The 13,275-nt window shown below is 40.2% G+C and overlaps 1 long non-coding RNA gene across 1 annotated transcript; it reads right to left on the bottom strand.

The window, feature by feature from the left end:
• Positions 1-312: 312 nt before the first annotated feature.
• On the bottom strand, positions 313-11,772 carry LOC116443738. Its single transcript, XR_004240042.1, has 3 exons — positions 11,603-11,772; positions 8,317-8,322; positions 313-322 (listed from the first exon to the last, which is right to left on the bottom strand). It is a non-coding gene; the product is annotated as an uncharacterized LOC116443738 (long non-coding RNA).
• Positions 11,773-13,275: the final 1,503 nt, after the last annotated feature.

Genomic DNA, 13,275 nt, shown 5'->3' with positions numbered 1-13,275 from the left:
AGAGTTCTCCCTTGTGCCTCCCAGCAGTGCTGCCCCAACAGCTCCCTGGAGGTGCTTGTTGTTGTTTAGAAACCTCTGTGGTGCTGCAGTTACAGATATGTGTAGGGAAGCTTCTCAGGAAACAGCTATTCCTGGTAACAAAGCTTCTTTGGAAGCTCCCAGCTGTCAACATTCTGGAGCCTCCTCTTGGAGTCATGCTGGAAGCTCACAGACAGCTTCTTCCTCTTAATCAAAGACATATTTTTTGCTAGCGACCACATATAGCCGTCAAGTTTAATTCTGGAAAAGTGCATACAAGTGACATGAAGGTGACTGGAAGAGCCTGCTCTCAGGGGGAAAAGGCAGCAAAACTCTGCTCTAGGTGCCAAGTGCTAGGAAGGGGCCCTAAATGAGGTGTTCTCTACATCCTTCCTGGGTATTGTTGAAATCCAGTAAGAAAAACACATGGGAAACATCTTGGGTGGAAAAATATTGGTACTACTGTGGTCTATTTTACAAGATAAGTATTTTATTTTCTTATGTTTGGGTTCTTAGGTTTGGGTTCTTAGATTCAGTAACTTCAGCTTTATGAAACTTCTGATGAACTGAAAAGGGACATTTTTTTTTTAAATTGCAATAAAAATCTGTCCTTTGTTTTACTGGTAACTCTAAGTATCAAGTGATTTGGTTTTTTCTTGCGGTGCAACCAAAAAGTCTTTTTTCCCAAGCTGCCCTGCAGTGAAAGGGGAGTGCTTTTCACTGTTCCTTGTTTGCTGGTCCCAGGAATGTTCTACCAATTAATTACTTTGCAAATCTTTTGAGGCATAGACTTCTAATTTTGTACCCTGCCCTGTTGGTACCCCTTGGCCATAGATGCTGATTAACAACATACCTGTAATGCACAATACATAGTCCTTAGATATTGATACTGAGAGCTGTAAATGTCAAGAGAAAACATGGCTCAGGACTGCTGTTACCAGGGTCTAATTAGATATCTCTGGCACCCTCACCTACTAGGTCAGGTCTTCAGTGAAAGATTTGGTTCTGAGTGCTAGTACCTTATGAAACTGTAATTTTTTTAATCCAGGCTTAATACTCTTCCTTCTGAATAAGTAGGTTAAATGTGCCGTGTTAATTTGAGAGAGAATGTAGCAGTAAGAGGCAATCATGTACAATTGGAAAGAAATATTTACGGTCAGTTTAGCAGGATCAGCTATCAGATGACCTCTGACATCCACCATCATCTACTAAAGAGCTAATTAGCTGTAAAAGTAGATGACAAGTCAATTGCATCAGCACAAAGGATGAATTTGTCTTTTTGGGTTTTACTGATTTTAAAGTCTGCTAGATAAAGATAGGCAGAGACCCACCCGTGTGTGAAAAGCAAACTTTCCTGAAGGAAGGTTGAAAGAAGATTCAGTTGCAAATAAAAGCATAAAGGCAAGGTAAAGGTACAGGATGAGGGGGTACTTGTGGTGAAATGGGTGGAGGTTCTCATAGCTACAGTGAGGTAAGAAGCACAGGAAAGAATTCAGTCTGTGGACAGTAGATTTATTTCCATGTTAATTCAGATTGTCCTGGCTTTTAAAAAGCTGAGCATCCTCACTGCAGCTCTTTGAGGATGACTTTTTTTTTTTGGTCAGTGCTGTACCATGCTGTTTTCTGCATAGAATGTTGCATTGGTGGCTTTACCTGGTAACAACTCAGGGGTTACCCCTTTTCTCTTGCTGCTTCTGAAATGTTGGTTGTCATTATGAACACAGTTCATGGCACAAAGACTGGATCTACTAAAGGACTTAAAAACACTAGTTACTAGTTAAAAAATACAGTGAGGGGAAAATGGGAGCAAACTGCACTTTCTAGTATGTGAGTTGGGCTCTGTGGGGTATAGTAAATCTAATTAGCAAGTGATTCCCACTTCTATAGTAGCACAATTAACTACTCTAATTCAGAGAAATAGAAAAGCTGAAATAAGGAATGTTTACTTTTGAAGGGGACCTGCATGGAGTTATGCTCACATGCAGAATGTGTTGGTGCTTTATGCCATTCTGGACCTGGCAAATGCTTCTTCTGTGTTAGCCAGTGGGTCAGGGATGGCTGCCACTGTAATTTTTGTGTATGCCCCTGAGTTTCTGGAGCATTAGCCCTAAGCCAGACCAGGTTGGTCTCAATTGTCTTCTGCTGCTGAAACACTCTGACAGCTGTTACAATTATGGCAGCTGCTTTGTCATCATTACATGGTTGAAATAAAAACCAAAATGAAAACAACTCAGGCCAGTTTCTAAGGCTTATAGCTGAGCACAAATCCTCAACAAAGCTGAGGAGAGTTTACTTGATTGTTCCAAAAAACTGGATCAGTTTTTAAACTGTAGCTGTAGGGAAGTCTCAAAACCCCTGAAAACTCTTAGCTAGGATGTTTTAGTCCTATTGAACCTGGCAACTTCTACACCACTGTGGGCTCTAATTAACTGGAATACCTTTAAAGAGGCTTCATGAGTTAACAGAAGCCACTGGCAGCTTCTTGCCCCTGTTTTCTCATAGCTGAGCTACTTTGGTTTTGAGATACCTATGGGGTTTTTTTCCTCCATCATGTGTCCTAATGATTCAAGTGATAAATTCAAGCAGTTCAAAAGGGAAAGCATGAATCTCCTGCCTAGGCACATGCTGGACACCAGCATCCCTGAAGCATTCAGCCAGGGACTCACAGGGAAGGAATGGTGTGCAGAAAGTAGCACTCTACTGTTGTACTCTGTGCTTTAACTTTTTGGTAGAAATGCTTCAACAATAAAAAGAGATCCATATAAATTCAAACTACAGTCCAGAGCAGATTGATTTTTTATATATATTAATAATGCACTTTTAGTTAGAATATTTTTTTTTTTTTTTTAGTTTGAAGTCATTTGAGGATGTGGGGTACAGTAAAAATTATCTATTGAAGTCTGCAATGCTCAACTGTTTGTGTTGCTTTTCATATTTTTAATAAAAAGTCCTTTTTAAAAATATCTTTTCAAATGATTTATTAAAAAGGAGAACATTTTCTTCTGCTGTTGTCCCCTTATATTTTATTCAGACTCTTCTATCATGCCCACTTCTGTGGTGCATGAGCGCTTAGATACCAGTGCACTACAGCAGACCAGCATGAGATAGTATAAAACACAATCCCATTGGTGAGGAAGCATGATGGAAGGTTTTAAAGGGCTGTAGAGGTCAGGGAGAGCATGTTGGAGCTAATGTGATATCTGACTGGCATGATGGAGACAGAGGTGGAATTACACACTTACTCCATCTGGTGCCAGTCAGAACCCCAGCAGCAACATTTGGTACCAGCTGCAGCTGTTAATTGTGTGTTCAGGGAGGCTGGCAAAAAGGCCATTACAGTGGTTCAAATTGAGTGAAACAAAAAAAGCAGGAGCAAATACCTTTGCTTCTGAACGGGCAACTTGCTGGCACAGTCAGTTTATGTTCCTGAGGTAAAAGATGGTGCATCACTCAACAGAGAGCTTCGGCTGCATGTGTTGAATTCCAGGTGCAAGGAAAAGACTGTCTCCTAAATTGCTTGCTTAGGGAATAAATTGCAGTGATGCTTTTGAAATAAATAAATGAAAGTAAGAGACTGAAGGCAGGGTATGCAGATGGCTTTTGCAATACTTTTGAGTTTTAGTTAAAGAACACTTCAGGTAGTTACTCCAGGCTTTGGGATGGCAAGAAGGCAGCCTAGTTAGAACAGAGGGTGTAATTTAGTAATAAGTCAATGGTATGAACACTGGTGATGGTTCAGTTTGACTTGGGAATTGATGTAAAAACAGGTACCTAGGAAAAGTAATAGAGTTTATTGATCTGCATCTCAATACTGGCCAAATGGAGAAGAAATTGAAGTGGAGCAGATTTGGGCCTTTGTTACACAGGGTAATGTGTCAGAAGAGAGAAGTGCAGAGGGCCCAATTCAGCCTCCATATGTGCCTTACCTTCTCATGTAAGTGAAATATCCATGCACCAGGAACAGGGGTTTTCAAGTCTTTATTTTCTAAAATAAATAATTTTCAGGAAGCAGTGTGTGGCAAAAGCACACAAATCTGAAATACCTGAGGCACAGCACGTAAATATCAAAATACCAGGAGGGCAATTAGAGATGAGTTTTAGCTATACGTTTAGCTATAGTTGGCTGTTCATCACAAGGGGTGAGAGATACTTGAGCGTTCTCTATATCACACAGTGACGAAGCTCATGCACTTGGCTGAACACTCAATACACCTTCCTGGAATGCTTTGCCTTCCAAAGCTGCGAGCAAACAGCTGAGTCTGCATTGCAGTGTTTGTTCTACCTGTCCTCATCAGGTCTGTACAAGCTGGAGGAAAGATGTTGACGGAAGTAATCGATAAAGAATGATGAACCAATGAAAAGAATCTGACTGAAAGGCCACAATGGAGGCCACAACAGTCATGACAGTATCATAATTGTCATTTTGGGGGGTGCTAAATTAAAGTGCTAGCACAGAAATAATGGAATTGGTAATTTAAACCTTGGCAAGTGTAAGGTTTTAGAAGAAAGGGCCAAGAGCAGAAACTGTTGTACACAGAAGAACACTTTCCCTACTCTTTCGTTTACCAGCACAATCATCAGTCATGATGGGATTCCAGGCCTGTTTGCAGACTCCTTCAAACAGCAATAATATGTCAAGGAACTGGAGGGTGTGGTGGAAAGGGTGTTTTTATATGTGGAGATTAACAGATGCTGGGCTTCTCCTGGATTATATTGCTGACAGATGACTTCCTGATAACTCCATTTTTTCAGCTAAAAGACGATTATGGCTTTTAAATTTGTGTTTTGAGGGTACTTTTCTATACTTGCATGGGTGGCAACTGTAAAAGTCCATAGGCAACTTTCAGCTTTGCATTGGAGGATTGGTGTCAGCTGTAGTAAAGCTGTGGCTTCAGATCTTTGTTCACAAATTCTCCTTCTGTTAATATTTGCCATACTTGGAGTTTAGAGCAAGAATATGACTGAAGGTTTACAAGACTTATGGAACCATGCAGGATAGTGTAATGATGGGTAAGAAAATAAGTTCTTTATAAAACTGTGACAACACTCCTGTGCACAGAAGCTGAGTTTTAGTTTCATGAGTTGAAAGATCTGTTTCCATTTGTAGGAAACTCAAAAACTGAAAAGAGAAGAATGGGCAAAAAAGACCTAAACTTGACAGGAGGAAAGGAAGTTAAAAACTGGAGGTGAAAAAGAAGTATAAAGGAAAAATGGGAAAGGATACGTGAAAACTTTGCTAGATGCCTTGAGGAGCCATATTTATTAAGGTTAAATCACAGTTGAGGCTGGCAGCCCTCTAGAAAAAAACCTGCCCCTCACGGGGGCAGAGTCTTGACCTGCTGGCAACTCCCTTCCTGATTCACCAGTTTTCAGGGCTAATCTCTGCAGAAGATCAGCTCTTAAAAAAATTATGAGCCAACAGAGATTCTCAAGAGCCCTGTGTAATCTTGAAATCGTGATCACTGGTATGTGGCTCCTTGGTGCATGCAAGTCTGTAGTGCTATGAAGGTGGAAAGAAATGCTATTTAATCCTAAACTTGAAATTTCAGTTGGCGGGCAGGTTTTTGCTGTAGCCTTCATTTGTTATCATGCATAATAAGGAAAGGTAAATTTTAAAGTTGGAAAATTCATTGTAATTACAAAAAAATACCTTACCTCTTTCTGAGGAATTAGGTTTTGTGAGTAAGTCTGCATTTGCCATGAAACAATCAAGCCTGAGCTCTTAATTCTTATTGTTTTCTGACTCTATACTGCAACTGCACCTTATCAGGATCTCATATAACTTAGGTTTTTCTGAACTCTTCTATTTTGCCTGAGTTGCACTCACCTTATTCAAGGCTGACAAACACCATGTGGCATGCACCAACAGCTTTTTTTCAGATGCATTCTGTTTTAATTACCATGTGTCAAATATTTCCAACCAGCTTGTGCTCTTGCAGAAAAAATTTAAACATCTCCATAAAGGAGTTAAAATAAAATATCCAAAACTAGGCTAAACCTGAACCATGAATATATTAATGAAAATCTCAATCTGTTCATGGGCATTTTGTGAGCCACAAAAAGCAGCATTAATCAAGTCTATTACTCGATTTGTGTTTTTCACTTGATGGTAGGAAATGTACAGCATTTGGCCCTCTAAATTCTGATAGTAACACAGGCAAGGGAACTTGATTTTCTGCTTTCTCTTCAGTGTATCTATTCTTTATAACTTTTGTTTGAGAATGAGATTTTCTCCTTCTGAGGGCTATAACGCAGAAAATGTGTTCGTTAGCTCGGGTAGTGTCCATGTTGGAGCAAGCAGCCTGGCCAGTCTGTTAGAAGATGTATTTCCCTGTACCTTCAGATGAAAACAAAGCCTGGCACTTGGAGTGTGTGTCCTGCCTGTAATTCATGCTGGAGGTGTCAATCAGTGAGCTAAAATGTCTACAGGTGTCTGTGTCGGTGTCCACAGGGTAATAGTGCTTTTCATTCTCTAGTGAAGGGTATTATTCCAGTAATGGCACCATTCCCAATGTCTCTGTGAGCTTGCCTAGGAATAAAGCATAGCTCCTGAATACAGGTCAGGAAAGGACGTTGTTATAACTTGTGTCCTTGATGGAAACTAGTATGTGCTGAATTTGCAAAAAGTCTGAGTTCAGTGTCATCCGTTTTCAGTATTTCCCGAACAATTGATTTATTTCACATTATTAATGAACTTTGCAGCAGTTCCACTTGTCAGGCCTACTCTGCAGGGGTCAATAATGAGAGGAAACCTGATGTTAGTGGATCCAGCTTAAATGATTCTGTCATGCTAACGATTCAATATATCAGGACAAATGTCAGCTTCCTCCAATATGTTAATTCCTCTGATCCTATTTGCATAAACTACAGTCAATGAAATACAAGTTTTCCCTCTAGGATAGTTAATGGAGATTTATAAAGGATTTTTTATTTTCCTTTTTCTGAGTTTCTGAGAAGGCTGGGGAGAATGGGACCTTATTCCTGAGCTCCATGTGTCACCTGGAAGCAAAGATGTGGCTTTACTTGAACATGAACTCTTTGATGTGTAGGTTTAGCAGCCAGGTTAGGTGATAGTAGAGATGCGGACTGGGCATCCATTGCATCTGATTTTGTAGGTCTCAGAAGGGATTGCTTGTGGGGTTGATTTCTGGCCTCCTGCTCTCAAAAGAGAGGATTAACCCCTCAGGTTAGTCTGCTGTGAGACATTTCCCACCATTTCTGGCAAAAATGTTGCCAAATTCTGTGTCTTCATAAAATGAAACCTCTCAACAAAGTACTCTTGGTAGCTCTGCACTGGAAAGCTTTTGGAGTGTGTACTTCTGCCTCTCTGTTGTCTTTTCTTAGTTCTCAGTTGCTTAAACTGAAGGTTTTTCTTGGATTTAGTTTTGTGAAATGCTTACCTGTGGCTCATAAGTTCTTTAATGTGACTTTAGCATGGCTTGCTCCTGAATTTACTACAGGAATGACCTTGCTTACTCCTTAAAGTACAATTCTGTGTGCACCAGCCTTCCTTTAGGAATTAAAAAAAAATACTTTATGAACGTTAGAAAAGGGGAAAAAAATTCCCCGGATATTTTGTGGTATAGATATTATTTGTTTTCATGCACTTTCTTGTGGCCCATGTACTTGCCTTGCCTAGTACCTGAAGATGCTACAGTACTTTAGTAACTTACACATTTTTTTTCTGCAAACAACTTAAAGGCATGTATTTAGAACAAAGTTTTGCTGAGTTTCTCTGTCACCACTTTGCTTCTACCAAGATTAAATTAAAAATGAGGGATTTTGTTTAGTACTTTCCCTCTTCCCTGAATTTTTTGAGATAATGCTTCAATGTTTAGCCATGCAGTAAAAGCATGTAATACTAATGGTTGAAAACACCCCACAGAGTGTTAAAGTTTCTCAGGACAAAAAAAGATAAGTAGCTACTGCTTTGTTTTCTTCTACTTCCTCTGTATATGAAATCACTTTGATAGATCTGCAGGAAGAGATTTAGTTGCAGATGGCAGAGGTCAGTGTATTGTGTATTCAATGTAGTCAATAATAAAGTCAGGACTTACGCTAACTGAATGTTAATAAAGAATCACAAGGACCTTGGAAAGTCATTATGTCTGGTCATTTGCTTCACCATATTGCTCCAAAAGGCTCTGGAGGCCAATGCGAGGGGATTAAAAAAATAATCTGGAGGAATAAGGGAAAGCGGAAAGGCTAAAAATAGAAGGTTTGTGTAATGTGTAGCAGACCATTGTAAAGACAGAGAAGAAAACCGTCTTACTTCATTAAATTACTTCGACGTTGAACCTCATCCTGGTCATCCTTTCTCCCCATGAGTTTGCTGTCCTGTTGGCCTTGAAGCTCATGATGAAGCTACGTGTTTTTCCTGTAGGAGCAGAAATCTTTAGCTATGGTTGTAAAACAGATGTGACACACACTGCATTCAATTGTCAGGATTACAGAGGAAATAGACACAAAACATAAGTGTGTTAATTCCTGTAGATCTAGATAATTGAGCAAAATTTTTGTTTGCAGGACTTTCACGTCTGAACAATTCAAGATTTGTCCTAGGAGCTCTATTTTTGGGTTGGGCTCAAAAGGAGAAAAGTTTAGGCTATAGCATGACCTAGGCCAACAGTCTCTCCTTTCTGCAAACCAACTATTTATTCTCCCTTCTGTTGAGCTGTTACTGCTCTGTGTCCCAACCTTGGCATGACCAAAACTGAGAGAACAAAAATTTCAAATCCTAAATTGAATGCTTTAACAAAGTGATCTTTGGAGAAGTAATGTCGCTGTACTTGATGAAGGATTTTAGTGCAGCTCCTCATCCTTATTTCCAGAGGCTGTGAAGGAAGGAAACCTCTCTCACGGCATTAACAATGTAGTCAGTGAGCACACAGGAGATGTTGCTGCCCTGTGGTTACCTCTCTCCTGGCTGGTTGAAGCTCCAGCCTTCATCATTTCAGTGAGCCATGACCAGTCCTGCGATATACCCAGTTCTACTTGGCTATGCATGATACTGTGTCTGTGCCACTGAGCTGGCCTCCACTAGCTAATTTATTGCAAATGCCTATAAAATGCATGTAGAAGGCAGATAGGTCTGTCATAAATCTCAAAGAGTTAGCTTAATGCTCCTATTGTTTGCAGGCTGGGTCCATGGGCATAATGCCTGTGTTCATTATGATTTGGTTCAAGAGTAAGAGTTCAGTAGACCAAATTGCTGGTTTTACAGCAACGTTCCAGTATATTTACAGTGGAAAGGACCAGTGACAGTGTTAATACTGCATTGTATTCCATTACTGGACAAGGTTCAAACCCTTTGCATAGGGCACCTAAATTTCCAGCAATTTTACAGTAGTGAGGAAACTCAGCCTCTGCACAGAAAGTCAGTGTGGGACATAAGGCTTCGGATGATTTGGGGTTAGGAAAATTGATGGTCTCATTTATAGGTATGCTCTAGTCAGTGAAGCCATGTCCACAATATAGATGAAAAAGCTTGAATCTGGAAAAATGTAGCCCAGTGAGTGACAGGGCTGCCATTGGGATTAATGAACTTTTCTTGTCATGCAGTCTCAAGATTTGGGCACAAAACTTGGCTGCTGACAAGTCCTCCCGAACCAGGAGTGTCTTGTACACTTTGAAAAAGGTTGCTTGTTATTAGGACCTGAAAAGCACTGTATTTTGAAGCATATCACTTCCTTACTTAGCTCCTACAAAAAGTGAACTAAATATGATTCAGACAGAGTTTGCGTCACCCATCCTCTTGCAGATGTGAAACCAGGTAGTGATTTAGTTCGTCATCCTGAAGGCAGTGCAGTGAAGGATGTTGAGCCTTTCCTCTTAACACACTGAATGTTCCTAGGGGGAATTCACCATGCTGGATAGGTTTGAACAAGAAAATGTGTGAAACATCTTCCAAGGACTCATCTTGTCAGTACTCATCAGAGCAGATGGTAAATATAAATAACTTGTGGAACATTTTTTCTTTAACCTATGCCCTCCACTTGTACCTTCACAGAAGCAATGCTGGCCCATCATGATTTGGTTCTCAAATATCATGTTCTTGTTATATTGAAAAAGACTTTGGGAAATGTCCTGCATGCTGCTCTACAGGTAGAGAAAAATTAATAAAAAATTACTGAGTTGTCCCTCAAAAACTTGATACTAACTGCTCTGCCCCCATCTGTTAGTGCTCAGAGGAACATGTTCAGGGTATTCAAGTATCACAGAAGCTTAGTATTATGGTATATACTGGGGCCTTGATCCAGCAAAATGCCTAGTGCCCTCAGCTTCCATACCTTTTCCTCAGAGGAGAGAGCATGGGTTGCAAAAAGTTTGTATTTCCAGTGACACTGTCTTTGTTAAAATCTTACACGTAACTCCTGGGTTGTATTGCATGTGAAGGTCTGTGAGGAATGGAAGCTTTAATGAGTGTGCACATCCTTTTCTTGCTTTTTTGCTCAGCGATCCTTTACTTGTTAAGGAACTGTTGTGTTTCAAAGTTCCTATATGTAAAACTATGTGCATTTTTTACAGACTTGGAAGCATGGAGTTTAACTGCCTCTTTCTGCTCAACTCCAGGCTAAATGACGTGTGTGGTGACAAAATGAGGGTGAAATACCTGTTTCTATACCACAATCAAGATATAGAAAGAGTATTTAGCTTTCATCACTTCCTAGTACTTCTAAAGACAATGAGACTGTTCTGTATTGGATACCTTCTATCCCAGAATAATAATACGTTGGAAGCTCTGATAGTCTTGTCTTTTTAAAATGTGGAAATTATGTAATTTAATTATGTGTCAGTGACACACACACCATCCTGATTAAAACTAATGTGATGTTTCAAGTATTAATACTCTTCCTTTACCAATAATTAGGGTTAGTGGGACTTACATAGGCATTTCTCACAGCATGCAGGAGACAAAAAGAGACATGAATTGGGGTAGACTTTTTAAGGAAGCAAGCACAGACCCTAAAAAGCTGCACATGTGCCCAAATGGATCATGGCATTCATGAGCAGCAATTTGGATATCCACAATCCCTGCACTAGACTGAAGATCAAGTTTCCATTATTGTCCTTTTGAAAACATTTGGAAAATGCTGCTACCTCATGCCAGTTGATCTCCTTATTGAAATCAATATTCATATAATGAGCTCTAACGCATTTCTAACCTGTGTAAATGCAGTGAATTCTTGGAATATGGGGAGTGGTGAGGGAGAAAACTCTGGTAATGGAAATTTAAGGATCTGTCTTAAACCTGCATGAGAGACAGGTACTTGAAAGATGTCTCTCCTAAGGCAGAGGATGCTGTGCTATACCTAATTTTGATCTTGACTGCTTGGGCATTTTTAGATATGAGACAATCTTTACTTATGCAATTGCCTAGCAATAAAAAAATAAAATATATAAAAGTAAAATATATTGAGATCATACCTACTTGGCAAATGTGGAACGATACAAAACTGAATAAACCCTTGCGTAATACAGTTGGTCACCTTTTCTGCTGCTGAAAAAGTCAAGATGAAGACAGTGAATAAAAGAGCTCATGTCACAGAATCACATGGGATATGCTGAGTTCGAAGGGTCCCACAGGGATCATCGAGTCCAATTCCTGACCCTGCACAGGACATCTCAAGAATCACACTCTATGCCTGAGAGCACTCTCCGAACACTTCTGGAGCTCTGTCAGGCTTGGCACTGTGACCACTTCCCTGGGGAGCCCGTTCAAGTGCCCAGCCTTCCTCTGGGGGAAGGACCTTTTTCTAACACCCAATCTAAACATCTCATGGCACAACTTCAGCCAAGTCCACGTTGCCTTAGTGGGATGAAGAGAACTTGAATGTAGACTGCAAAGTTGTTCAAGGTAAACTTACTATATGTTAATTTCAGAATACAGCAGGAGGTTCTCATGTGTATGGGTACCAGGCTGTGCCTGTTTTTTCTTCTGCTGTGGTCTTGTAAATAAAGCACTCTAGAGAGATCTGGGGTATATGTTTGGCACTGTTACTGCTGTTCTGGATAGGTTTGTTCTGATAGAAAATAGTTGATTAGGTAAGGGTAACCTGATTATTCTTCTGTGATAGTACTGAATGTTTGCACAGCAGTAGATGTAATGCCTGTGTTTTTGGCTTTGTAGGAAGCAGCTTAAATTATGATGTTCTCAGTTACAACAATCTAAGCTGTTGATCTAGAAGTAATTGAAAATGGCACGAAAATGCTGAATGAGATCAAAGCTGATGATTCATTTGTTAAAGACAAGTTGTGACAGACTAACCTGGCACCTGGTTTTAACAGGACAGGTTCACTATTTAGCAGGTGTAGGATGTCCAACACGTTTCCCACGTGGGAAATTATTAGTGAAGGCAGGCAACAACAGGAGTTGAGGGAAGTGCAAAGGGGACAAAGAAGCAGTTATATGCTACTGATGAAAGGGAGTGTGGCTACAAATCTTGGAGGAATGTTGCTAAGGGGTTTTCCCATCTAGGATTGGTCTTTGATGGTTCTTGCTCAAATTTTCATCAGTGATACTGTCAGAACATTCACTTTTTGTGCTAAAGCTAGAAAAAAGTGGGATTTAACAGGAGAACTGGGATTTCACAAATCAGAAGAGGAAGGCACTGAAGATTGGAATAAAAAAACCCAGAAGGTTTTACAACAGAGCAAAATGTGTCCAATGGCTTGTATATCAAATATACCCATAACAAGGTAAGAAAATATGATTTGCGGATGCCTAATGATAAGGAGGGGAATGATTGATAGGATGTCTCTGGGCTAACCAAGGTGAGATGGCTGTGGGAAAAATAAATATTGCTCTAGCCAAGGTAGATGTCAGTATGTGCAGTGGTGAGGTGCTGCTGTTGTACCAGGCACTGGGGAGACCTCACACAGATCTGTTCAGATATAGTGCAGAAATGATTCAAATGCAAAAGAGGCACCTGGAAATAATTAAAGGACTGATCTGTCATTCCAGAACTGAAAGAGCATGGCTTGCTTAGCCTAGCAGTATTCAGAGGTGATATCATTGTTTCCTATAAATCTGTCATGAGAGTAAATTTCTGCAAGAGAGGCTACTGTCAGCACAAAGCCATGGATATAAACTGTGAACTGATTTCAGCTGGAAACCAGGAGACTTTTTCTTTGTGCTGTTGCCCATTGGGACAATGAGGAAATTCCTCCTTTCGGCTTCTTTTGGCTCTTACTTAAGGGTAGAATGAAACTTGAATGGTGTGTGAAAGGAATGGCAGGGGTACCTGAACCCACTGG

This window comes from Corvus moneduloides, chromosome 5, assembly GCF_009650955.1.
Source record: "Corvus moneduloides isolate bCorMon1 chromosome 5, bCorMon1.pri, whole genome shotgun sequence".
Taxonomy (NCBI): domain Eukaryota; kingdom Metazoa; phylum Chordata; class Aves; order Passeriformes; family Corvidae; genus Corvus; species Corvus moneduloides.
This window is presented reverse-complemented; position numbering and strand designations above follow the sequence as displayed.